Genomic DNA, 24,054 nt, shown 5'->3' with positions numbered 1-24,054 from the left:
TCAGAGATGCAGAGGGATTCTCTATTAGTGAGATCCAGTTCTGCAGTCTTTAAATCAGCTGAAAAACTTCACTTTTATGAGAGGACAGTTTAACAGGCAGCTCCCCTTCTTGCCTTCAATTTACGGGAACGAGACGGGCAGAAAACATGGGACGTGGAACAGCTCAGGGCCAAGGTATGGGTCTGCCTTGGCTCTCTGGATGTAAATACAGGTGAGTCACTGGATGTGCCTGTACACACCTTGAAAGAAAAATACCTGAAGTGATCACTGACTGCCAGGAAACTGTGCCAAATTGTTGGCAATGTCCTTTGCTCCTCCTTGGCTCATCTTCATTCATGAGTGCTGAGCCAAGTCAGAGTCTGCCCTTTGGCTCGTTCCATTGGCTGGCTCGTGGCAGCAATGTACACATTTTCTAATGAACAACCCTGTACACCCATGTACATACACACACAAACATGAATTTTCCACAGATTTCAGCATCACTTGTCACGACTTCCGTGGCTCTTCTTTCAAAAGGTGTGTGGTGAACATTATTTATGCCCCTGACAGCATGCACAGAAGTTTCTGTGCTTCTGAGGATTTTACTTCAGGGTTTGCTTACTTGCTGCATGAAAGCCCTCTTGGTATTATCTTAGTTTGCTTAGATAAAAGAGGAGTCAAGCAAAGAATTTCTGAAGGTAATTTAAATAACTACTTCCTTTTAGAATGAAATTTGTACCTGTGCATAAATGTGATCTAATGGTCCAATTCTGATCTACTTAAGGATGTGAAAGCATTTAGTAACTCCTATTAATTCAGTAGCCTTGTTACAGATCCTCATGGGTGTATCTGAGAACTGAATTTGGCTTGCAAACCAAAAGAATCCTAAAATGCCTCCTTTTCTCTTTGCTGATGGTGTGCATGGTCCGCAGCACTTTTTCACTGTAGTAGGATAAAAAATATTTTCAAAGATACTCTTGCAATAATAAAGTGAGGGTGTCCTATAGCCAGGATTTAACTGGGAAATGCTCCACTCTTCAAAAAAAAAATTTTCCTCCTCTGTGCAAGATCTTTGCCAAAGGGTGTACATGTTACTGCTGCAGCCAAAATTACTGTTATAGCCAAGGGATGTACACGTTTCTGTGCAAAGGCTTTGCCAAAGGGCGTGTGAGCTACAGTTCAAAGTTACAGTTGAAGGGGCATTCCTGGCTTTAACGTTTGTGATCTGCTTATCCAGTCAATTAAACGTGGTTTATTTTCAGAGGGCTGAGGGGATTGCTCATGTGATGCTGAGGCTATTGCTATGGGAGCCCTCAAAAACAAGCTCCCTTTTAACTTTTTGCTGTTATGCAAGGTATTACTGGTACTCATGGTATTCCCCATTCCTTCTACAATATGTGCTCTACAAAGAGTAGCTTACCTACAATTAAAGATGGTAAAAGTGCTCCATTTTTTTTCTCTAAAGGGTGCCAAATAAATTGCCAATCTGCCCCAGGCCATGCATGGCTGTTTAGCAGGCTACTGTGTGCAGCTGTAGTCACATTTTGAATGGTTTTGGATTAATGGCAATAGCTAAAGAAATAGATCTGGTTGGCAGACTGAATTCTTCAGCATAAAATTCCAGTGGACAAAATGTAAGAAATTATAGAGAACAGTTCCAAAAAGTAACACAAGAGAACAGAACTGGTTGAAAATGTAAAATGAATCCTCCTCATTTTCTGGCCAGTGCCACTGGAAATCTGATGGCTCCTTTCTGCAATAATTTCTGAGCTTAATCCTTTACTGTTGTATCAGAGATCCTCACCACTGTCAATGGGTTGTTTCTTCCACTGTTGTGGTTGATCCTAAGCAGATGCTTCCATGCTAGAACTCTGGCCATGGTTCATCTTTGCATTAGGAGGAGAAGTTGAACTAAAAGTTCCATGGCCATTGCCCACGAGATCTCCTTTGACCATATAGAAAGACCAGGGTGAGGAGGAAATCTTTCATTCACCTTCACCTTCAGGCATTTAAAGAGCTAACATTGGCCTTTAGACACTTACAGCAGAGCTAGTTGTTCAATACATCAGAACTAAAAATGGCTTATCTTTCTGAAACAGACTTGAAAAAGTTGCCTTCTTGAGATGCTTGTTTTTCTTCATAGATAGAGAATTTGCCAGGATTAAATGAGACTAGATCAGGTCTAACTTCTACATATTTAAAGTTAGATGAAATAAATCTCTTTGTCTCACCACTGATTCACACCAGAATTAAGGCAGTTCAAAGAAAGACAAACAAGATGAGTGGGAGCAAGGAACATTTTGTTTGATATGTGTATGATGAGAAATTAATTTAGAGGGAAAGTAGGTAAAGAATAACATGATAGGTCTGTTGACTAGCAGACTGGAAGAGACAAAATTAGTACAGATACCTACTCCATTCCAGTCAGGAGGAAAGGAGGATCAAATTGGATGGAACAAGCTTGAATATGGAAAAGACAACTCATTTCACCCATATGCAAAATCGTCCCATAGACATAACAGAGCAAAACCCCAACAATTTCAAAGGACTTGGAACAAATGCCAGGTATATCAAGACAAGGATGATACCAGCAGTTGCTTTAATTAGTGAGAAAATGCAATTACTTTCTCACACAGGGGTAAGGGTTGCACTGTTCTTGTAGGATAAATACAGATTGGTGCAAATTGAGCTACTGACCTTGTCATTAGTCATTACATGAGAAACCTAAAAAAGATTGCACATTAGCCCCAAGCCTATGTTTGATTTCTGGATGCACAGCCATATTTACCTAATGATTGTAAACAAGCCAAAACTTGCATGCATAAAAATGATTTTTTTTTTTACAAATTTGTTTAGAATTTGCTCCTTATGTTGCATGTAAAAAGTAACATTGCTTTTACTTGATGAAATGCAATCACTTCTAACTTTCTCTTTTATGTCTTCCACTTTTACAAGATGTTTCTTCTGGCAATATCAGTCAACTTTCTTTACCTTGCTCTTTGTTCCCACATTGCCAATATTTTCTGTGCTGCTGACTTCTGCACATATCCTCAGGAGTTTTTTGATGATACTCTGAACAGGAGACCCTGGATGTTTACCAACTCCTTACTTATTTATTACACCTGGCTCACTTCCTAGGACGCAGTGAAAACAATGTCTGTTCTTGTTGATTGCTAAACAAACCTTGTAAGGAAACAGTCCTCCAGTATGTCTAGGAACATTGCTTCTTCCCCTGGGACCCCATTGCTGTCATCAAGAGCAACACCTGGAAAAGAGTGGCTGTCTGAGCTTTCTTACAAACCTTTCTACCTGCACATTAATCCACATTCTTCAGCAATATGCAAAGGGATATCTGTTCTATTTTCTTCTCCTTGTCTTTAGTACTTACTGAGTTACACCTCAAAATCTGTGACATGCATTGCCAAATAGAATTCACTGAAACATTTAATCCAAACCTTGAGTACATATCTTTGATTAACTCATCAGAGTATGGAAAACTCCAAGGCCAGAAGGAAGGTTTGTGTTCCTCCAAGATTCTGTGATTCTGCTGCTTTTCTGTCTGTAGTAGGTGGCATTATATTGAAATTTTCAGCACTGCCTTAGAGATTTGGATACTCATATTCCCTTAAAACATCACCCTAAACATTTCCAAAAGAATTCCAGGAATTCTTATACAGACATGAGTCTCTTGTCTCATCTCTGCCATATAAGTGCTCATGAAACATTAAAACTTGCATTATTCCAAATGCATCTCCATGATGGTGCTGCCTTTAATGCAGGTCATAGTGAATCTCCAGCAACAAGAGTTTGCATCTTCCTTTACATCTGCCAGGCAATTTGTGGTTTTCCATCTTTTTTCTTCTGGTCTGCCACAATTTTAATGCTGTGATGTTTCTCCCAGAGCTCCTACCACTATTTTAGAACTGACCAATTGATTCACTGATTAATCAAATAATTAATTGACAAGAACCCTGATTTACATTGAGTTAAGTTAGAGTATGCAAATATTTGCCTAGTGTTGGATGTAGATTTAAACACAGACTCCATAAGTATTTTTATTAGCCATGTACATTTCTTGAGGATAATCCAAGTGCAAAACTCAAGCTCTTCCTCCTTCCTGATGATTTGAATGGATGGATTGTGTCAAGAGTCACGCTCCTTTTTTGTGTTAAAACCTTAATCTGATAAATAACTCTCAGGATGATTTTTAAAAGCAGAAAGGGCAGTAATGTGTCTTGTTCCCATGAACAATTCAGCAGAGTTAGGCACCGTGCTCCAGTTTACATTTTTAAAGATTTACCTTCTTTGTCTTGAAAGCTGTGTTGACAGCAAGCTCCATTCAGGACATTCCTCTGAGAGAAGCCAGCAGACAATCTCAGACCTTCCTGTGGATGTGTAAAGAACAACTGGTAACCAAAGAGCAGGGAAAGAGACTGATGTGCTGCAAGCAAGGAAAAAATAAATTTCTCAAGGTGAAATTGTCAACAGCTTCGCCATGACTCAGAATCTGAAACTTACCTCTTTCAAAAATTAACTGTGAAGTCACACACACATGCACATCTATATATCTATGTATATCTATCTATCTATCTATCTATCTATCTATCTATCTATCTATCTATCTATCTATCTATCTATCTATCTATCTATCTATCTGTCTATCTATCTATCTGTCTATCTATCTATCTATCTATCTATCTATCTATCTATCTATCTATCTATCTATCATCTATCTATCTATTTATCTCTATATCTCTACATATCTACATATAATCTAATATATATCTATATCTATATCTATATCTATATCTATATCTATATATCTATATATCTACATATCATCTATGTATCTATATATCTATATGTATATATATCTTGTTTAGGTATCAAAAATATCTTCCAAGGTTATATTCCTTTGTCAAGAAACGACCCTAAGACTGCTATTGTGTAAGATAGCCCTTTGAAGAGGTAAATCCAGTTTTATGTCTTTTAGTGAATTGTTTCATTCTGGCACAGTGCTCTGTGCATCCTACAAGGTGATGCTTGTGAGGGGGTTTTTGATGCAATTTAACTAATTCTTTTCAAATCTCTTATTTTAAGAGAGTGTAAACCATGGATTTAAAAGGTAGGTTAAATAAATATTTGAGGCTTTCCTGGAGTTTCCCAGCTGTTTTGAGCTGTTTTGAGGAGTTGAATCTAAATCTTGGTTTGCTAAAACAGTGCTGGCAGGAATTCAACTACATCTGCCTCAGTTTCCTTATTTATTGGGTGGGAGGGAGAGCACTTTTAAGTGTCCTTACTTAAAGGACAAGAGGTAAGCTATATTATTTGCAAGGTAGCACAGTCTGTCTGGCTTTTACTAACACATGGGAGCACAATGCCACTCCTTCCAAACCTTCTGCTAAATCCTGCAGGCCTGCAGGGCTGTGCTGGGCTCATCCCCGTGCTGGGTAATTCTCCCCAGATGGGCTCTCTGGGCTGGTGCTCCCGTGCAAACAGAGCTGCCGTGACACAGGAGCGATGCCTGCGAGGTTGCCCACAGACAAAGCCAAAGCTTACAGAGTTTATCTGCAGCAATTGGCGGAGCTTGCCCGTTCCTGCCCAGTTCTTTTGGCTCAGACACCTTAATTCTGAATATATCCCTCGCTATATGCTGAGTAATCTGTTGTGAAAAACGCCTCTGAAGAGGCCCCATTATGCACGCTCTCCTACCAGGCAGCATTAAAATCCTGCCTAAATGGCCTGATGGCTGATTAAAGTCCCAGAAGTTTTTAAATGATTATTTATGCTTCTCAACCATTATCTGGTGATTGTTGAAGCACCTTGCCGGAAGCCTTCTTTGTGGTGAGTAATGAAATAATGCAAATTGATGGGAGCTGGTGCCGATTTTTAAAGGAAAACAGGCTTCCCTGGATGGCAGGATCAATGGAGTCTGCGTGAGCTGCTGAAAAGATTTGTCATCAGGGATGTCAGACACCCCCTCATGACAATCCTCACAGGAGGGTGTCAGAGACCAAAAACCTTCCTGACCTCTCTGGTGGGAGACCTGGCAGTGTTTCTGCAAGTATGGAAACAGAGAGGGGAAAGAAGACTCCTGGAGAGTCAGACATGGGGGAATCCCAGAAATATGTAAAGCTTTGGCTTTACATAGCTGCATGTGCACTGAGTTAATCAGATCACACAGATTATACATTTTGCCACCATCCCAAGATCACAACAAGGGATCCCTACAGATTTCTCAGACCTCTGACATGTTCTGTGACTAAAACCACAGAAGGACAGGATGAAGTTCAGGTTCATTTTAAGGTTTTTTAGATTATTTAGGATTTATCAAAAGAATATACAAGAACTTATCAATCTTAGATTTAACATTTTGAACATGATTTTGGCCAGCTATGGTTTAAGTCAGTGTTGCCCGCATGTTATTGCAGTTTCTGGAATTTAGAATTAACCAAGAGATGAAGTCAAGCTTTGAAGACCACCATCTTCATGTAGCAACCATCTGATAGAAAAGAGAACAAATATTAAGAGAAAAAACTGACTCAGGCCCCAACCTTCTAATGTTGTTTTAATTACAATTGATATTAGAATCAGACTATTCACTGGCAGTGAATATTCATTCTCAGGCACATTTCTGTTACGTCCATGGCTTTGAAGTAACCCCTAAACATTAATGAAAATATACTAGATTAAAAAGTAGCGCTTTCACTGTCTCAGTTTCTCTTGGAATTGAATGTATGTACTAAAAGAATAAGGTTTTATTGGTTTTCTTCTTTCTTTGCTTTTCACTGGGCATTGTTCTTGTGAGAAAGCTCTGATTTAAAGTTGCTGCATTGCAGTATGATGTGCTCAGTTGTGAGACTCAAATCCCAAATGACAGGCCAACTGAGATTCCTCCCAGCTTGGTCTCATCTAAACTAACTCTGGCAAAGGGCACCTTTTTATTTGGAGAAAGATTTGGAACGGAAATGTTAGAAAAATAGTTTGATTTGGATATTGAAGTATTCTTGGTGTTTAAAGGTGCAGTTCAGCCCTACTCCACTGAGTTTTTCAGTGTTATTGAATCCAAAACATTCAATGTGAGTTCCTGAGAGCTCATTGTGGTGCATAAACTTGAGCTGAGTCTGAGTGTAGCTGCCTCAGTTCATTCAGACCTGCTGCAGACCCTTCTAAAGACAGGAACCCTTCCTGTACTTGGTATCCACATGCAAGCTGCAGTGTGTGTTCCCACAGTGAGGTACTCAGGTTTGTGTGGAAGTCACTCAGTACAGAAATTTAAGCATTTCTAGTTCTTAACTTCTAAGCTCTGGAGGCCCAGCACAGCATTTAAAGAATGCTTAATGTGTGCAAACACAATTTTGCCCAGCCCAAAGAAGTGTGGTTGTTGTCACTGCCAACTCTTGCATTGCTCTCAATTAATCAGGTTTAACTTTGCTTGTTTGCAGCAGAGGAATCAGAAGCTCCACAGATTTGTATTATAGAATGCAGGGGTGTCATAAATGTCCATGGAGTCACAGAACAGTTTGCTGAATGTCCTCACGTTAGGAGGCACACCATGATGACACTCCAACCATCAATACATGCTATAATTGTATGCAATAAATGAAAAGTGAAGAATCACCAACAGCTGGTGGCCCTTATATTTTTTAAAAAAATGCAAATACAATCACTCTTTTTGAATTTTCATTACAAAATTAATGTCCCTGCCCAGCAGCTTGGAAGATGGTCTGTGGATACATATTAGGCTGAGGAATTAGAGCTCACAACTACCATCTGCCCAAATAGAGCCCTAACTGCACCAAACAGAATGTTTTGGGCCCGTCATGTAGCCAGATACACAAGAATGATGGGGCCACATGACCAGTGAAAGGCCACCTAACTAATTTTGAGGGAGATGTCAATTATGGACTTTGTGCACAAGCTCACTGTTGTGGTTGCACTCCTTGACAGGGAGAAGGAGCTCTGACAGAAGGAGCCCTCTGGGAACTCCTCTCTGTCTGTCCTGTCCATGGGGACCACACACGCCCAGGGCCAGGAAAGGACCTCATTCCCTGAGGCCATGATTCCATTTCTGCTCCCTGTCTGACCAGGACAAGGGTGGGGAATGAGGACAAGGCCGACCTTGCTGGTGTCCATGTGGCTCCACCGGGTTCCTCAGGGTGGTTTCTGTGGGATGTGACGTACATGACACAGCTCAGCATTTCTGATCTCCCTCGAATGTACAGCAGCACTGGAGCCCTTCCCTGTCTGAGCCCTTCCCTTTGATTTGCTCCCTGGCCACACGAGTCTTCCTGAGCTGTACCCATGGTGCTTTATCGTGTGAGAAAGGTGCTCCATCCAAACAATGTGAATTAAAGCAGGTCTAGAGAATTCCTTCTTTGTAATAAGTTATCCATTAAATACCACTTGAGCTTTTCTTGTTTTAAAGCATATGTCAACACAATCTCAAATACTTTTTATAAAGTACTAGTAGTAAGTCATTAAAAATGACAAAAATGTCTTTAATCTATAAAAAATATTTTAATCAACTGAGATATCTTTTTCAACATAACAAAATAAACACAACCCAGACTAGGCTATCTAATCTTCAGCTCACAGTGGGATGACTTTACAACAGAATGTCAGAATCACCAACTAAATTCATTGGGCGCTTACTGCTCTCAGGGCTTTCAGGTATGTTCTCCTCACTACTGTGGAATATCCTAGATCTTTTTAAATATTTACAGATGTCGAATATTTGTATGTTTGCATTTCCTTGGGGGTAAATCCTTGCACTTTCTGAAAGGTGCCATGATTGAGAAATAGGAAATAACTTTTTGGTGGCCATTGCTCAAAGTTAAGATAATAATTTAATAATGTTTGTGAGCAGCCATTCAGAATTTGCATCCCCTCCATTTGATTAAAATTACCAGAAATCCTGGAAAAGGCAGAGGAGTTCAGAGAACAGGGAAGAAACTGGTAATTATATGAAATGGAATATAGTTTGAGAAAACCATATATAGCATAAACATATAGCATTAATAATTTAAATGTAGTATTTATCCATGTAGCATTCTGCATAGTTAAGAAGCTACATTGCAAGGTGACCTTCTGTTTATAAATTACCCTAATTGAAGCTGATCTGTATTTCATATGGTGAGGCTGTAATAGAGACGAAGATGCAGTATAAAAGTTTATGATAATTATGCACATGGTTCACAATGTGTGGTTGATCTCCACTCATATTTCATATTTTGTTGTATGATAATTATCAAACACTTCTTTTCTGTGATCCTTATTCCTTTTCATGCTGCTTCTAATTGACCAGAAGAGATCTCCATAGAGGGAGTTCAACCATTTAGTCATATAAACAGAGATGGAAATTTCTCCATGGTATTTCCCCAAGTAAATATTTGCTGAGATTTAATAATTACATGGTCTAACAATGGACAAATCTAACTTTCACTCAGACCAGTTTTACAAAGTAAATTTCATAGACTTACCTCTTCTCCACAAATTTAAGCTGTTTTGTGCTTTTAATAAATCTCTAAGAGATATCTGTCTGTCACAACCAAATGCACAATTTGATTTCCATGCTTGTTTCTTTGCAGGAAAGCAGAGGAGGACTCAGAGAAGTTTGAGCTTCTCTTGATCTGAGGGATTTTCTGAAGCTCTCTTTGTGTTCAAAGATACAGAGGTGATCCAGTTCTGTGGCTTTGGTCCATGTGATGGTTGATATCTGTGGCTCAGAGCATTGGGAAATTTGCGCATCTGTAACCCAGGCTGCTTTTCCTCCTGAGGACCAAGAGGGTCTGTAGATGTGATCCCTGCCAAGGTACAATCACCACAGGGAATAACACCCCAGCTTTCACCTCCTAAGGATTTGCAGTCACAAAGAACAAATATCTTTCTTTGCTAGTGAGTGTGTGACAAGAAACTAATTCTATTTGCTGACAGTTGCTGCTGCTCTATCCTAATTTCTCCATTAAAACATTAAGTATACTGTGTTTTATGTGGATGTTTCACACATTTACACAAACACAGACAGATTTCTTACTCAATACAGGCCGTACAGAAGCCTTTTTACACCATTACAGCAATAAATGGAGCTGTAGTAAAGGTGAAGGAAAGGTGAATCACAGCTAGAAGGAGCACAGTTACTGCTTCTTATTTTCTTCATAAACTAAGCATGTAAGGGTAGGCATAAGTCACTCAGTATTTGTTTTATTTCTGAATAATTTCTTCATAATTTGGTTACCTTTGTATTCTTTAGAAAAGTGTTGCCAACAACTAAAAATGATTGTGATTTTTTTCTAAAATTCCTTTTTTGTGTATGAGTTTTTAGCCATGTCTGTTCTTGGAAAATAGCCTGCCTCCTCTGCAAAATAGTATTCCAATAATGCTTGTGTTTCTCACCTCTGGGCTGGAGAGACTATGAAAAGTATCTCCCTTTTTAACAAATCTTTCAGAACTACTCAGCCCCTTAATTTCATTATAAATTGACTTGTACAAATCCTTACAAGTATGGTTGCCCTTTGACAGTTCTTCCTGCTTTAGTCTTAGAACAGCAATGGGAACAGAACTCTTGATCACAGCAGGAATGCGTTTATGATCATGCATTGCTCAAGTCTGTTTTTATTTCTCGTTTTATGTAAAATGCTGCAGTAATCCCTTTAGAATTCCCCTCAGCTTAAATCTCAGAGACTGTTCAAGACTGCCTCTTAATGTCTCAAGAGCACTTCAGCTCACATAAGCCTCATATTCAACAGGTAAAGCCCACTTTGTTCTATAGAGATGGCTGAAGTAATGTAAAATTAAAGATTTAATCTTCTGTGGTAACTCAGACTGTCCTCAGTGCAGCACAAAGACACTAAAAGTCTGTTAACTTTTAAGTAAGTAGAAAATTCTTTGATTGACAGTGGTCTGCTGTATTGATCCCAAAAACTATGCCACAACAAATTTTATTACAATTGGGTGAGAAGAATTATTGCATGCTTTGGGAATGCAAGGGGATTCATTTTACTATTAACAGGTTTTCTCCATTATAAATTTTAATTGACAGGATTTAAAGGCAATTGAAGTAAAGACCAAACATTTTGGGCAAATTAAGGAAGGAATTTTTGGGGTTTTTGTTGTTTTGGGGGGTCTTTAAAACTAAATTTAGATGGAAGCAGTCAAAGGACACTTGAGAGTTCAAATAACTGGCAATTCTATGAAACGGAATATAGTCTGCACACTTTTATTCTCATTAGGAACTTCACACAGGGGCTTAACTGATCTGTACCTTTAATGTGTTTTCTCCCAGCTAGAGGACAGATGCTTGCACAATGGCTCCACCAATTAACGCAGCTCAGGCTGACATTCAGAGTGGGTTAATATGGACACAGCCAAACTCAGCACATATTTCCTCAGCCACAGATCAGTCAGGTGCTTCCAAATCCCCCAGTCTTACCCTCAGCCAACCAGCAGAAGCTGTGTTGAAGTTGTCTGGGCTAGAGTGGTGTCCCTCAAGTCTCATAAAAAGTTTCCCAAGAAGAACAAATGCAGCCCACAGATGACTCGAGAAGCAAAGCAGGCAGGCGTTTTGGTTGATGCTTTGGGAATAATTCTGATATTTCAGTGGTTCTTTTCCACCTTGAACTGAGGCCAAAAGTTGAAATGTTAATTTCTTTATGTACCTAAATGTCCTGGAAAATTGGAGATGGCCAGACACCTAAATGAAACATTTTCATAGAGAATAGTTAGTACTCATCTGTTTCCAATGCCATGGCTCCAAGTCCTCATCAGAGATGTGAAGGACCAGGTAGATCCCAAACTGTTCAGGGTGGCTGAACAGTTCTCTAGCCTGTATTGACTTGATTTTACATCAGAACTTTACTGGTGACAAGGGCAGTTTTGACAGGTTCCTCATGTGAACACACAGAAGCTGATATTCAGCCATCATAATATGTGACCTGAATCCTACTCAACATGATTAAACTGCTGTAGATGTCTAATTTGCTCATGAAGGCCACAGCCTTTGCAGTCCCTGTGATTTCTTTTAAAATGTAGCACTGGAACATTCCTCACATGATATTACTGCAGTATTTCAAACTGTATCATTTTGGGGCAAAATTCTGAGATTTGTAAAATATAAAAGATTACAAAGAACTGAGGCCTATGGATCATTTTTTTTTTTTTTTTGCCTGTTTTAATAGCTCCCCATCTAGAAGAATTCCATTTTTTCCCTTCTCTGCCTTCTTTCCTTTTCGTTCTCTTGCTCTTACTTCATGTATTGCATTGAAAATGCCTGATTCAATATAAGATGGGAAATTGCTGCAAAATTCAGAGACCATTTTCAGTGGAGCGGTTTGGTGGCTGTGGGAGGCACTCCCATCCAAAAGGTGACTGGATGCAATGCAGGGAGCCTCATTCTCCTCTTCATTGTTTCATTTTCAATATAGCATGATCTTGTCATTGATCTAGGAACATCTCTCTAGTTTGTTTTGGAAGGTGTCCCAAATCTGGGCACCTTGAGCAAGAAAAGCAGAGAGAAAAGGTTGCTTCAGCTTCTCCTTCTTCCCCAAAATTCCTGTGTTGTCTGCCATTAAGGCAAAAAGATTTTGGGGATGCTGCCATCAAAAAATGCTCTGAGCATAGAAAAATCCTGACAATGGACCTTGCACAACAAGGCTGAGTTTTACATTGTAAGAAGAAGAAAAGTAAGACTACATTTACTTTTATCTTTCAGAATCCAAAGATGTTTCTTTTCAATTTTCAAACTCTCTCAAGTGAACAAGAAATATGTATTTGGGCAAACATATTTGGCCAAATCCCTTAAGATCCCAAAGCAAAAACCTCAAAATCTCACCTAGGTTTGCCTAGCAGCCTCCAGAATCAGGCATTCAGCTGTCTCAGAGCTGCACTTTAAATGGCTTGCTGAAAGTGTGCAGCCTCATAGGCAATTTCATTTTGTAAATGTAAGCTCTGAGAGGAGTGCCAGGATAAAGATAGGGCTATAATTACTTAAAGAAAAGGCAGAGGTTCCTCCAGCATTCATGTCCCTATCTTGGAGCTTTACCCCTTTGCCCACCATCACAGCAGAGGAGTGTTTGCTCTGTGTAAGATCAGAACTGTCTGGGAAGGATGGAAACGAAGGGGAACACATCTGCAAAAGGTTCCTAAGCCCAGCTGTAATCTCACTGCTCCCTTGTGGGGTTCTTTAGTCTCAAATAAATAGTTCAGAAATGCCTTTTTGAGCAAACTGCAGTAACACTGGCAGTGTTACCCTACGTAAGTCCAGCCAGTGGGAAATGCTGGGTCTGAGGCTCCCGTTACCTCTTTTTGCCTTTAACATAGGGTCTGAGATAAGTTTTTGTAACTTTTCAGTCTCTCAGTTTCCTATCCTCAAAGTGAGAGCAGTGCTTTTGTTCATCTAGAATCCGATACAAAAGCCAGGAAAAGCTGTGGCGCCAGGAACCAAACCTGAGCTCTCTCTGTGCAGTTCCCAATCACTGCATTAGATTGGCTATGTCCAGCTTATTTCTCATCTTTCCCTGTCCAACATACACAGTCTTGATTTTTTTTTTTTCTCTAGCAATAGGTCAAAAAAGGAGAGGCAGAGAATTTCCCAGTATGACCAGCTGGTGTGTACAAAGCCAGTACCCAGTTTGGGATTATATGAGTTTGATCCCCCTTGACTGAGGGAGACTGGACCTGGCTCAGCCCCACACAAAGACTGCTAGGACTGCATCCTGGGGTTCACTTTGCCTTTTTTTTTGCTTCACTTTTCTATAAATGCCCAGTTTCTAGTGAACTTTTAGGCACTGATGATGTCACAAATACCTGCAGCCCAAATTCAGTTTAGATGCCTGGGGTTTCTTCACTGTGGACCATGAAATCTGCATTTAAGTGCTGAAGTGTTTGTTTGGCTGTTACTGGTTTTGACATTCTCGTCTCATGAAAATCAGTGTGTGTTCCACCACTGACTTCAATACAGCTGGAATTTTTCCTTAATGTCTTGGAGCTAATAGCCTGTTACTTGGTACCAGCTATGACTGGGCAATTTCTGATTTATCAGAGGAGATGAAACATTCTTGATGTACCAGCTAAAATTTTCAATCAATCCAAATGTAAAAATCCTCTTCTTCCTAATAGAATATTCTGTTTCTCCCAGCTCCCTGGGAAATTCCATTATCTTCTGTCATGTGTCAAAATATATCCACTGAGTATTGATATCAAGCAATTATGTGAGAAAAAATCATTTGTGTATCGTAAGAAAGCAGAGGCAAATGACTGCATTCTGAACTGCCTCTCTTGGTAGCAATGTGGCAAAGGCTTCAAATCTCATATGGAAATGAGAAATTCATGTAAATTGCTTTGTCTAAATAGATTTTCATTAGCAGTGAAATCTGAGCAGTTCAAAACTCACTAACGTTCATTGGCAAGAGCCAAATGGCTGAGTCAACATCACTTTTAGTCTTTAGTTCTTTTCTGCAATGCTGAACCACTGAAATAGTCTGATCAAACTTGGCATTGCATTGTGCCAGATTAGTTAAGTCATTGACTGACTCATCCTTGGGGTATGACAAGTGCTAAATGAGCTACTGATCCTTTGCATTGCTGGGTACAGTTCCCTGTGGGTACAGGACACAGACAATGGGAGATATTTATACTGGGTGGCTCTGTCCTCCTGTTTAACTACTCTTATTTATCCTGCATAGCTTCTCTTCCTCACCCTAGATGCTGATTGTTTTAGCTATGATGCAAAGGAGAGAAGTCCAACACTCTTAATTTAAAAAACTGGGGGGTCATCAAGATTCCAAAGGTCAGTTTGAGCAGGACTCAAAGTGAAGGCCTGAAATCCTGCATCTGTACCTGCTACAGCCTCCAGGACGTGAGGAAGGAGGGGTGCCATGAGCTCTAAGCTGGATTATGCACTGCAGAGATAAGGATGTGCCCTGCTGTGCATCCAAGAGCTTCTCTGTGCTCAGAGCTGCCTGACAGAGCTGTGCCCCCCAGGCAGCCAGGCTGCTCCTGTGAAGGCAGGTTCCTCAGGAACGTGTCCTGAGATCCAAAACAAGGATGCTGACTGAAAGCCACAATTTTCACAGTTCAGCAAAGTTTTCAAGTGTAACTATCTGAAGTCTGCCTGTATGGAAGATATCCTGAGATGCATCCATTCAGGTGCAGAACAAAGAGGCAAGAAACAGGGGGACAAGTCTCCCAGCAGCCTTTCTCACCACTTCTTTCAGGATGCACAAGTTTTCTCTGTAATTCTTTGGCTACAACTCTGTGAAAGGACTTGGAGCTTTATGGCCTTGTGTTCTGCATTTGCTTTCCTCTGAGGAATTGCTTTGGATTCAGTCAACAAGATATGCTAAATGGAAAGTTGTTCTAGGTATATCTCAAGGCAGTTTAGTTTGCATTAATGTCCACTGGGGATATTCTTATCATGCTATTTGTGTGCAGAACTGTCATAACTAACAGACAGGCCTGTCCCTTCCTTGTTTCTCTTTAGCTCTGTGCTATCCAATACTTTTGAATCTGTACAGAACATTGGAATGCACAGTTCACCTTTACAGTATTAATTGAATGACAGTGCACTTAACTTAAGAAAAAAAAAAAGATTTGGAAAGTGGCTTAATTTACTTTTTTGTTCGTTCTCAGAGTGAAACTATTCTGGCTGAATTCACCTCAGTGATGCTCCTTGGGTGCTCTCCCACGTGAAATAGGAAATTTTTTCCATTAAAAAACATAAAGCCCCAAACAAACAAACCAACCCAAACAAATACACAAAAAAACCCTCCACAAAACAACAATAAAACAAAAACCCAAACAAACAAACAAACAAACAAACAAACCCATCACAAAAAAACCCATTTAAGGAAAAGGATCTGGAATACCTGGTCAGTTATGAATTCAAGGTCTCTTGAAGTCCCTATGAATTCAGGGTCTCCTTCCCAAAGACAAAGTAACTGCGCACAAGCAAAGCAGGAGATTGCACTGAGCTAAAGTTGTCCACATAGTCCTGGCACTATATAGGGATGGAAGAAAACAACTACAGCTGGAATTAAGTGTCTGCAACAACTTCTCAGGTGATTAAAGTATTTTTAGACAGTTAATATCATCTATTGTTACTGGCTCTCACAACTTACACTGAAAGCTCAGGTACAAGTCCTCCTCCTGCTTTCTGAACTGTTGTGTGGGAGTTTTAGGGGCCCCTAAACTTGTTTTTCCAATAGAACCAAACATTTGAAATGCCTGAGACTGGTGATACACTGGCACAGGCTGCCCAGAGAAGCTGTGGATTGTTCAAGGCCACGTTGGCTGACGCTCTGAGCAGTGTGGTCCATGGCAGGAGAGTTGGAACTGAATGGTTTTTAAGGTCCATTCCAACCCAAACCATTCGATGACTTTGGGTTTTGAGAAACCTGGATCTCCTTACTGGGATGTCTGCACTCCCTGGGTCTTTGTCTGAGTCCTGGTTTGCCCCTCCTGCCTGGTTGCACCAGATCTGGTTCACATTGCTGAGGGGAGCAGCCCCTCTGAGCTGCTCTCACCTGTGGTTTGACTGAGCTCCTGCAGTTGTGATTGGGGCTGTAGTCTCTGGGGATCTCACTAAAGTTAGTAAAAATAAACATGGAAACTTAGTAAATTAACTTATGTAATTATGCTCATTTAGTACAGCAAAAGTACAGCAAAACCTTGTGGTATCTTTTTTTTTTATAGTCTGGAGATCTGGAAACCCAAATTGGATTTGGTCCACAACAAGTTCTCCCAGAGTAAAAGCACAAGGTCTGAAGTGTACTTTCAGGCTCTTGATAGATGTTTGAATAGCACCTCCTGGTCAGCAATAGCAATCCTTCCCTACCTCAACCTCTGCCAAATTAATTCCATAAATGCTTTAGCACTAATATATTTGTAAGGTGGAAAAATTAGACCTGGAGAATGAGATATTGTCTTAGTCCAGGAAGGCATGCAAGCCTTTAATGAAGGCAGGTATGATATCAAACTAATAATCACTCATTTAGAAATTGCTAAATGCTATGAAAAACTGCTCTGGTGTCTGGAGAGTTTAAGAGAGACCCACAAAGTAAGAAACAGCTATTGCTACTGGTGGCTTGTGAAGCCATTAAATACGTCTGACGTTCACTTTTCAGGTCTGTGAGTCACACAGACACCACATCTTGCTTCAACCAGAAACAAGACCCACTTTACCCAATAAATTGACCAGACAAGGCTGTTCATTTGACCTTAATTACCCAAGTGTTCAGCCAATATTATGCAGACAGACAACATCAGTTGACACATTGGTCCTGCTTATAGTGATACTTAGCACTCCCTACCATTTTTCATCTTCAAAGCACTTTCCAAATTTTACTTAATTAATATCTTTGAAGATGCCAAACTGTTTGCTGATATTTCACTGATAGTTTCTGCTCTTTCCAGAGCAGAGGAAAAGATGCTATTTCCTAATTAGGTTTTAGTAAAGACACTACTGACTTCCCCTTCTTCTCATCTGGTTTTCAGTATCCTTCCATTTCCAGCAATCTGACCTCTTGCCAGTCGGCACCTGGGGAATTATTGCCTCACTTGCCTTTTAAATGGCAGATAACAAATTGTTGTCAAGGCAAAACCTTTCCATTTTTCTTTCAGACAAATTTAAATTTTACATGCTTAAGTCTCAGATCTTCAATCCTTTTAGTCATTAACAAAGTAGGAGTCAATTAGTTCCAAAAAATTCCAAATAATTTTCTATCTTTCAAATATGTTTCTTAGGTAGAGTTTCCTGGCTTTTTGTTTGTTGCAGTCTTACAAACATTTATCAGATGTTTGAGTTATAGGCCACTGTTTCAGCGGAAGCTTTGTCAGGTTGTTGAAATATGGATGTGATTGTGGACCTTTCATGTGTTCATGGAACATCTGAAGCCACATACAGTATATTACATGTCATTAGCACTGCTGCATCTGTCACTCTCAAAGGGAATTGGCTACTGGCAGAGTGCACTCCAAAGTCACAAACAAGCATTTTCACCAAGGTCATGAAGCTTGTAGCTTTTACACACAACAGTGTATTTAGGGGAAAAAAACCCAACCACATCTGCAAAGGATGGCTATATCCTATAAAATTAACTGTGAAAGGCAGATTTTCAGTAGGTGTGAGGACAGGGCATAGCTCAGACAGTTTTACAAAGTACACAGGGAGCAGTTTGTAAGGATACTGCTTCAATACCCTCTGGGCCACTCAAAAATTGTGCCTTACACTACATTACAAAACTCTCACTTGTTGAATTTTAAATGACCTAGACATTAAGGAAGATTAATTCCTTCTAGTCCTTTTCTTTTCATTTTGTTCCAACCTCTCAACTACTTATTCTGATTCTGCTCTAGCTATAATCATCCTTGAAATACATATCTGTCAGGCACAGCACTGTCCATCATTTGCCACAGCTGAAATACAGACTCACACACTCACACTGCACACTCCTGTGTGTCTGGCTGTAGCTCTTTCATCTGCAGCTCAGCAAAGAATTGAGCCTGCTTGCATTCTGTTCAACAAAGCACTTAAACATAAAAGTAAGGATCAGGCTGATCCTGAAGCACATTGCAATTAGAAATGCATTGTTTAGTTAAAGGTTGAGATGAATGGTACTTTTTGATATCTTATGCACTATAGGAAGAAATCTCCTTCCACCAACTTTCTGGGATGAAAAAAAATCTATTTCAGTGGGTACTTCTACCAGCAGAAAATCCATCTGGCCTTACTCTAATAGGATGCTAAAAACATCAACAGTGAGAAACACCCAGAGCAGAAATACTTGCTAAAGATGTGATCAGCAGCCAGCGTGCCCCTCAGGGACTCACTGTTTACTCCTCTGGTGGGTTTTTCCAAAAGAAGAAAATCTTGATAAAAATACACCCACCCTACAGAGAAAAAAAAAAAATTAAAACAAAAATTTTAAAAGCAGTTTGGAGTAGAAGAAAAGAGAGAAGAGAGATCTCAGGGAGAAACAATTTTAAACCAGTCTACTGCTTCCCCCAGCACCAGCCATTCATGGAACAAAAGGCTTCTGAGAAGTTGTGGCCTAAGAGAGCTCATAGAGGAGGTACAGGAGATAATTTGTTTAAAAGAAAGAGCTGCAAAGCAAAGGTCACTTCAAAGACTGCCCAGAAATGTGGAATGCTGGCCTGCTCCTCCCTTTCACACTGCAGTGTTGCCATGATAGCATCCTCCATCCTACTTGTGAAATTGTTTCTAACCACAGAATATCTTGGTACCTTTTTCCCTGTTCTCCTCGTGATTTTCAGGATTAAACAGTCCTCAAGGCTCCACGACTGAAAGATGATATATTTAGATGCAAAATGAACTATTTTCGTTTGTTTGTTTGTTTTTGACAGCTGTATTTATATTTCTTCACAGATTGCTCAGCTGGGGTTCAAAGCTTTTCTTTAATTATGCTTATTCTTCTGGAAGTGACCCAGTACATCCTGCAGTGGTTGAAACTGGATGACAAAATTAAAGTGAAAGAAGAGCTTTGCTGTCCTGTCCAGCCAATTATGAATCAAGCAAAGACACTGTGAAGAAAAAAAAAAGCCTTTTTAAAAAATCAAGAAACCAAAGCCAAAATGCCCTTCATGATTCTGAGGTATTTTGGTTCATTGTCATCAGTTTGAACACCTCTTCAAAGCTTTTTTATGTTGTTGTTGTTGTTGTTTCTGGGCTACTCATAGTATTTTAGTTCACATTTGTCATAGCAGAACCCATCTCAAGATGGGTCTCCATTTGCTCCTGCAACTGAGATGGATGAAATTGTTTTGCATGAAAACAAGGCATTCCCAAGGATGTCTTTAATTGTTTCTTTTTCTGACCATTATTGTCCAAGAATTCATGTTGACAAATGTATGGCAACAATTGGAAACTCATTATTTTAAGTAAAAATTACACTGAAAGAGGATTGAATCACGGTAGTGTGTGCAAAGCCATTCTGGTTTTTAAAATCCTGTTTCTGCTGAAATGAAGAAGTCTGAAGAAGATGCTACAGACTTTTGCTTCTCTAGGACTTCAGCAAGTCTAGTCCTCATTGGCCATGGTCTACAGCATTGGCCTTTGGTAGTATCATAAAAATACAAAGGAAAAGAAAAAGAATTCTTTGTCAGTCTGTTGCTTACCAAGTCTGCAGACTTATTTTTCTCCAGGTATATGTATTTTGACATTTTCAAAATGAAATCAGCACCTAATCCATCCATGAGTAATCTAACTTGTAGGAAACAGACAACAAAAAGAATGCTTTTAGATAAATCCTAATTAATTGTACATGCAAATGTCTTGGATGGATGTGGTCATGCAATTCAATTGCATGACTAATTACACTGGAATTATAATGCCATATTTAAATAGATAAACATATATAAAAGTGCCTGCCCAGGAGTTTGCATGCTGGAGACTGGGAATAGAATCATTTATTGGCTCTTTAGTGCCACCTGTTGAAAACTGAAAACTCATGCAAATGAATCTGTGCGCCAATTAGTCGCCCATTTAGAAGGGGAATGTCCACTTGCTTGGCTGGTGTGAAAGCCAAAAACTTCAGAAATTTAGCAGCTGGGGTGGAAGTATTTGAAACACGGTTGTCACCCTAGGAAGGACAGTGTAACACCCCACTGGGGACACTGGGGAGCAGGAGCCAAGCTCTTGGGACAGGTGGCACATTCACAATGTCACACCCGTTCAAGAACGGGGCTGGTTTCCCTTCTCCCCAGTGAGCCATGGCAGCACATACCTCAAAACAGGCATCCTGGCTGCAGAACACTCTTCTTCCATGAGTGATTCCATAGTGGTGCTTCTCTGATGATTAGGAGCAAGATTGCTGCTGCCTTGGCCGTGCAGGGCTGCGCTGGGAGCAGAGGGAGCGCTCGGATGCAGCGTGAGGTGCCACATGAGGAGAGCAGAGTTCTCACTGTGCCTGTGGGGAGTGAGCACCAGTGAGGAGAGCAGAGTTCCTGCTGTGCCTGTGGGCAGCGAGCACCAGTGAGGAGAGCAGAGTTCCTGCTGTGCCTGTGGGCAGCGAGCACCAGTGAAGCCAATGTCAGCTGTGACAGCTCTGTGGCCAAGCTGCTGACATCCCCTCTGAGGTCAAGAGAGCAGATCAGAGTAAAAAAGGTCTCCCATAAGTCCAGTTTTCATAAAAATTATTTCTTGCCTGCTTTACTCTTTTACTTTAAAAAGAACATCCATTTTAGGCTATTTTTTGCCTTTGGATTTAATTGATGATCAAGTTCTATCAAAACCGTAAATATGGCCAGATCTCAGGCCTGTTCTTCAGGCTGAGATCTTCATCTAATGTCACATGGTTTGCCAAAGATGAAATAATGTAAAAATTCTTATTGAAGAAGTAAAATCTATTTCCTGTGCAAAACCACTCATTTCACCCTTTTGCCTACAACTTGAGAGGATACTCTGACAATTTAAAACAAAACAACAAGAGGTTTGATAACAGTAAGCAAGGTAAAGGTAAATCATGTGGCTGCTTCACAAACACCCCATGTGGCACCATGGTTTAGCCAAATGGCACTTTGGGTGAGAAAGGAACACCATGGTGGAGCAAGACAAACCATGATGGAGATTTTAGCAAGTATTGAGGCAACCAGGATGGTGCAGAGGAGCTAGGGCAGTTTGTTCTGTGCTCCTCAGTCTCTCTCCAGCTCTGCAGGAACTTCTGTCATGAAAAGATAGTGAGAGTTTAAGGATAATGTTTTGATGTTTTCATTTCACTGTGGACTTCAAGCAGTTTTAAGGTGATAAAGCAAAATCACCATCTCAGCCCATTTGCCTCCAACTCTCCAGTGGCTTAAAACATAATGTTTCATGCAAACCACTGAAGGAACAGAACCTGCTACCAGAGCTGGGCACAGAAAAGTGATCCCCTATTTTCAGAGAGCATATTTTTCAAGATCTGGTGCAATATGGAAAAAAGCCTTCACAGATATTAAAAGCCATCAAGGAGAACCTGGCAGGCGCTGGCCCCACAGCTGCATACCCACCTGGATGTGGTAGAACCTGCATTCTTTCCCCCAGGACACCCATGGGGTGAGCTGACATGACTGGGCAGCTGAAGGACAACACTTAAATTCTGCCAGTGACAGGTCAAAACAGGACCTTCTCCATGGGCTGTCTTCATTTCTCCACCTTATCACATTCCCACTCATGTTTGCTGCATTTCTTTGAACCAGTCTGCCCCAGAGCTTCAAGCTCAACACATGATTAAATCAAAGTACTGCAATTGTCTGCAGCATTTCTGACCTTTCTGGCTGACTTTCATTACCACTGACAGATTCAGCTGCCCAGATGTTTGTCCAGGTGTCACTTTCACAAAATTGCCAAAATAAGGGGTGTGTCCCCCCATCTGGCTGGGCTTTCTAACATTTCTATGTAGGTATTTGAAAGGATAATAAAATACAGAAATCATCCCACCCAAATGAAAGCAAACCTTTGTCTGAAACATCAACTTTAAGATGATGAGCAACCTTAAGCACAAAATTTTTGGCACAAAATACTTCCTGTTTCAATTTTAATCCTTTTTAAACATTACTCCATTCCAGTTAAACACCTGTTTTAGCCCTACAGAAGCTGATTCTCCAGAATTATATTCAATACCTATTATTCTTCCAAGTGGGAAAGAATTTCATAGAGAAAAGTAGAATAGCTATTATGACAGCAATACTTTATTATGGAGTAGCTTTTGGAGAAAAAAGAGTAAGTCAGTGGCTTTGACAGATAATTATGGACTCCTATTACACAGCAGAATATCATTAAAAGTTACAATATTTAAAATGTCTTTCACATTTCAAAAAATGTTATCTATGTTTTTCTCAGTTAAATCACTTACCTATTTAATGAAGCAAAGTCCCTTTAAATGCGAAATATTCACTCCTTGATTTTCTGGCAACACTTATTTTGAAAATATTGTATATATTGTTTTCATGCATATTTGGTGCATGAGGTGAAGCATTTGGAAATGATTCCACAAGATCTTGTTGACCTTTGTGATGCAAAATGAGAAAAGATTTCACAGTTAGATGGTAAACAATCCTAATATCCTACTTCTGTATGGCTTGAAAATACTCATGATTTCAGGACAAAGCACAAATATACAAGGCACATAAGAGGTGCTTTGTTATTACTTGTAGTGCATTTAAATTCTGCCATCAGCCTTTACTCATCCAAGCATGTTGAAGTGAGCAGCTTCAGCCACTTAGAAAAGGCTTGATTTGCAGAAATTGATGGACCACCTCCTTCAATCTACTACTCCTTTTTATAGAATTCTACTTTTAAGGAGTTTCAAGTTGGATACCCAAAATCAATACTTACTTTTGAAATTGGAGGTCTTCAGCTTATCTTCAAAGAGTAAAAGAACAGGGATCAGCTGGCTGTTTTGTGCTGTCTCAGTTTCTGGGCTCCCAGAGAAGAAAATCTCAAGTTGCTTTTTGTGGCCTCATAAAATGCAGATATTTATCTGTGCTAAAATTAATATCCTTGTGTGTAAATAGATATGTCCTATCTATTTACTCCCTGCAAAATTCTCTTGAAGGAACATAAAATAACCTATTTCACATCTGCATCCCTATCTTTAGGGCGCTATCAGCTTTTACTGCATTCAGCAGGATTTTACCAATACACCCAGAATACAGAGAGTTGTGTCAAAAAAGTTGAGATGACATCTCCTTAGTATTGCCTGTGGCATTTTCATTCATGTTAGCTTGGGGTTTGTCAGCTGGTGAAGAGTTGGGAACAGAAGAATGACAACAGCAAGGGGGTGAAGCAAAGTCTCATGCCTAAAATTCAGGAGCTCTGCCAGACTCAGACATAACTTGTTCCCCCAAAGAACTAAATCAGAAGAACGATCACCTTTCTCTCTTTGCTCCAAACACAGCAGGTATTAAAAGGGCTCACTCTGAGCTTGTCTCTGCTGCAGCAGCCCAGTAGGAGTGGATGTCAGCTCTAGCAAATGCAAGGCTTTGAGGGAGCGACTAAGAGCTGTAGGGCAATAGGTGAAGAGCACTTTTTAGCACCAATTCCTGACCATTTACTGTTTTCCTACATTTCTACTTTTCCATTCC

The 24,054-nt window shown here is 40.0% G+C and overlaps 1 long non-coding RNA gene across 1 annotated transcript; it reads right to left on the bottom strand.

Moving 5' to 3' along the window:
* Positions 1 to 3,179: 3,179 nt before the first annotated feature.
* Positions 3,180 to 8,211, bottom strand: LOC134429236 (uncharacterized). Its single transcript, XR_010030555.1, has 3 exons — positions 8,101 to 8,211; positions 4,280 to 4,364; positions 3,180 to 3,244 (listed from the first exon to the last, which is right to left on the bottom strand). It is a non-coding gene; the product is annotated as an uncharacterized LOC134429236 (long non-coding RNA).
* Positions 8,212 to 24,054: the final 15,843 nt, after the last annotated feature.

This window comes from Melospiza melodia, chromosome 1 (assembly GCF_035770615.1).
Source record: "Melospiza melodia melodia isolate bMelMel2 chromosome 1, bMelMel2.pri, whole genome shotgun sequence".
Lineage (NCBI taxonomy): Eukaryota > Metazoa > Chordata > Aves > Passeriformes > Passerellidae > Melospiza > Melospiza melodia.
Note: the sequence above shows the minus strand (reverse complement) of the source record. Positions and strands in the feature narration are given on the sequence as shown.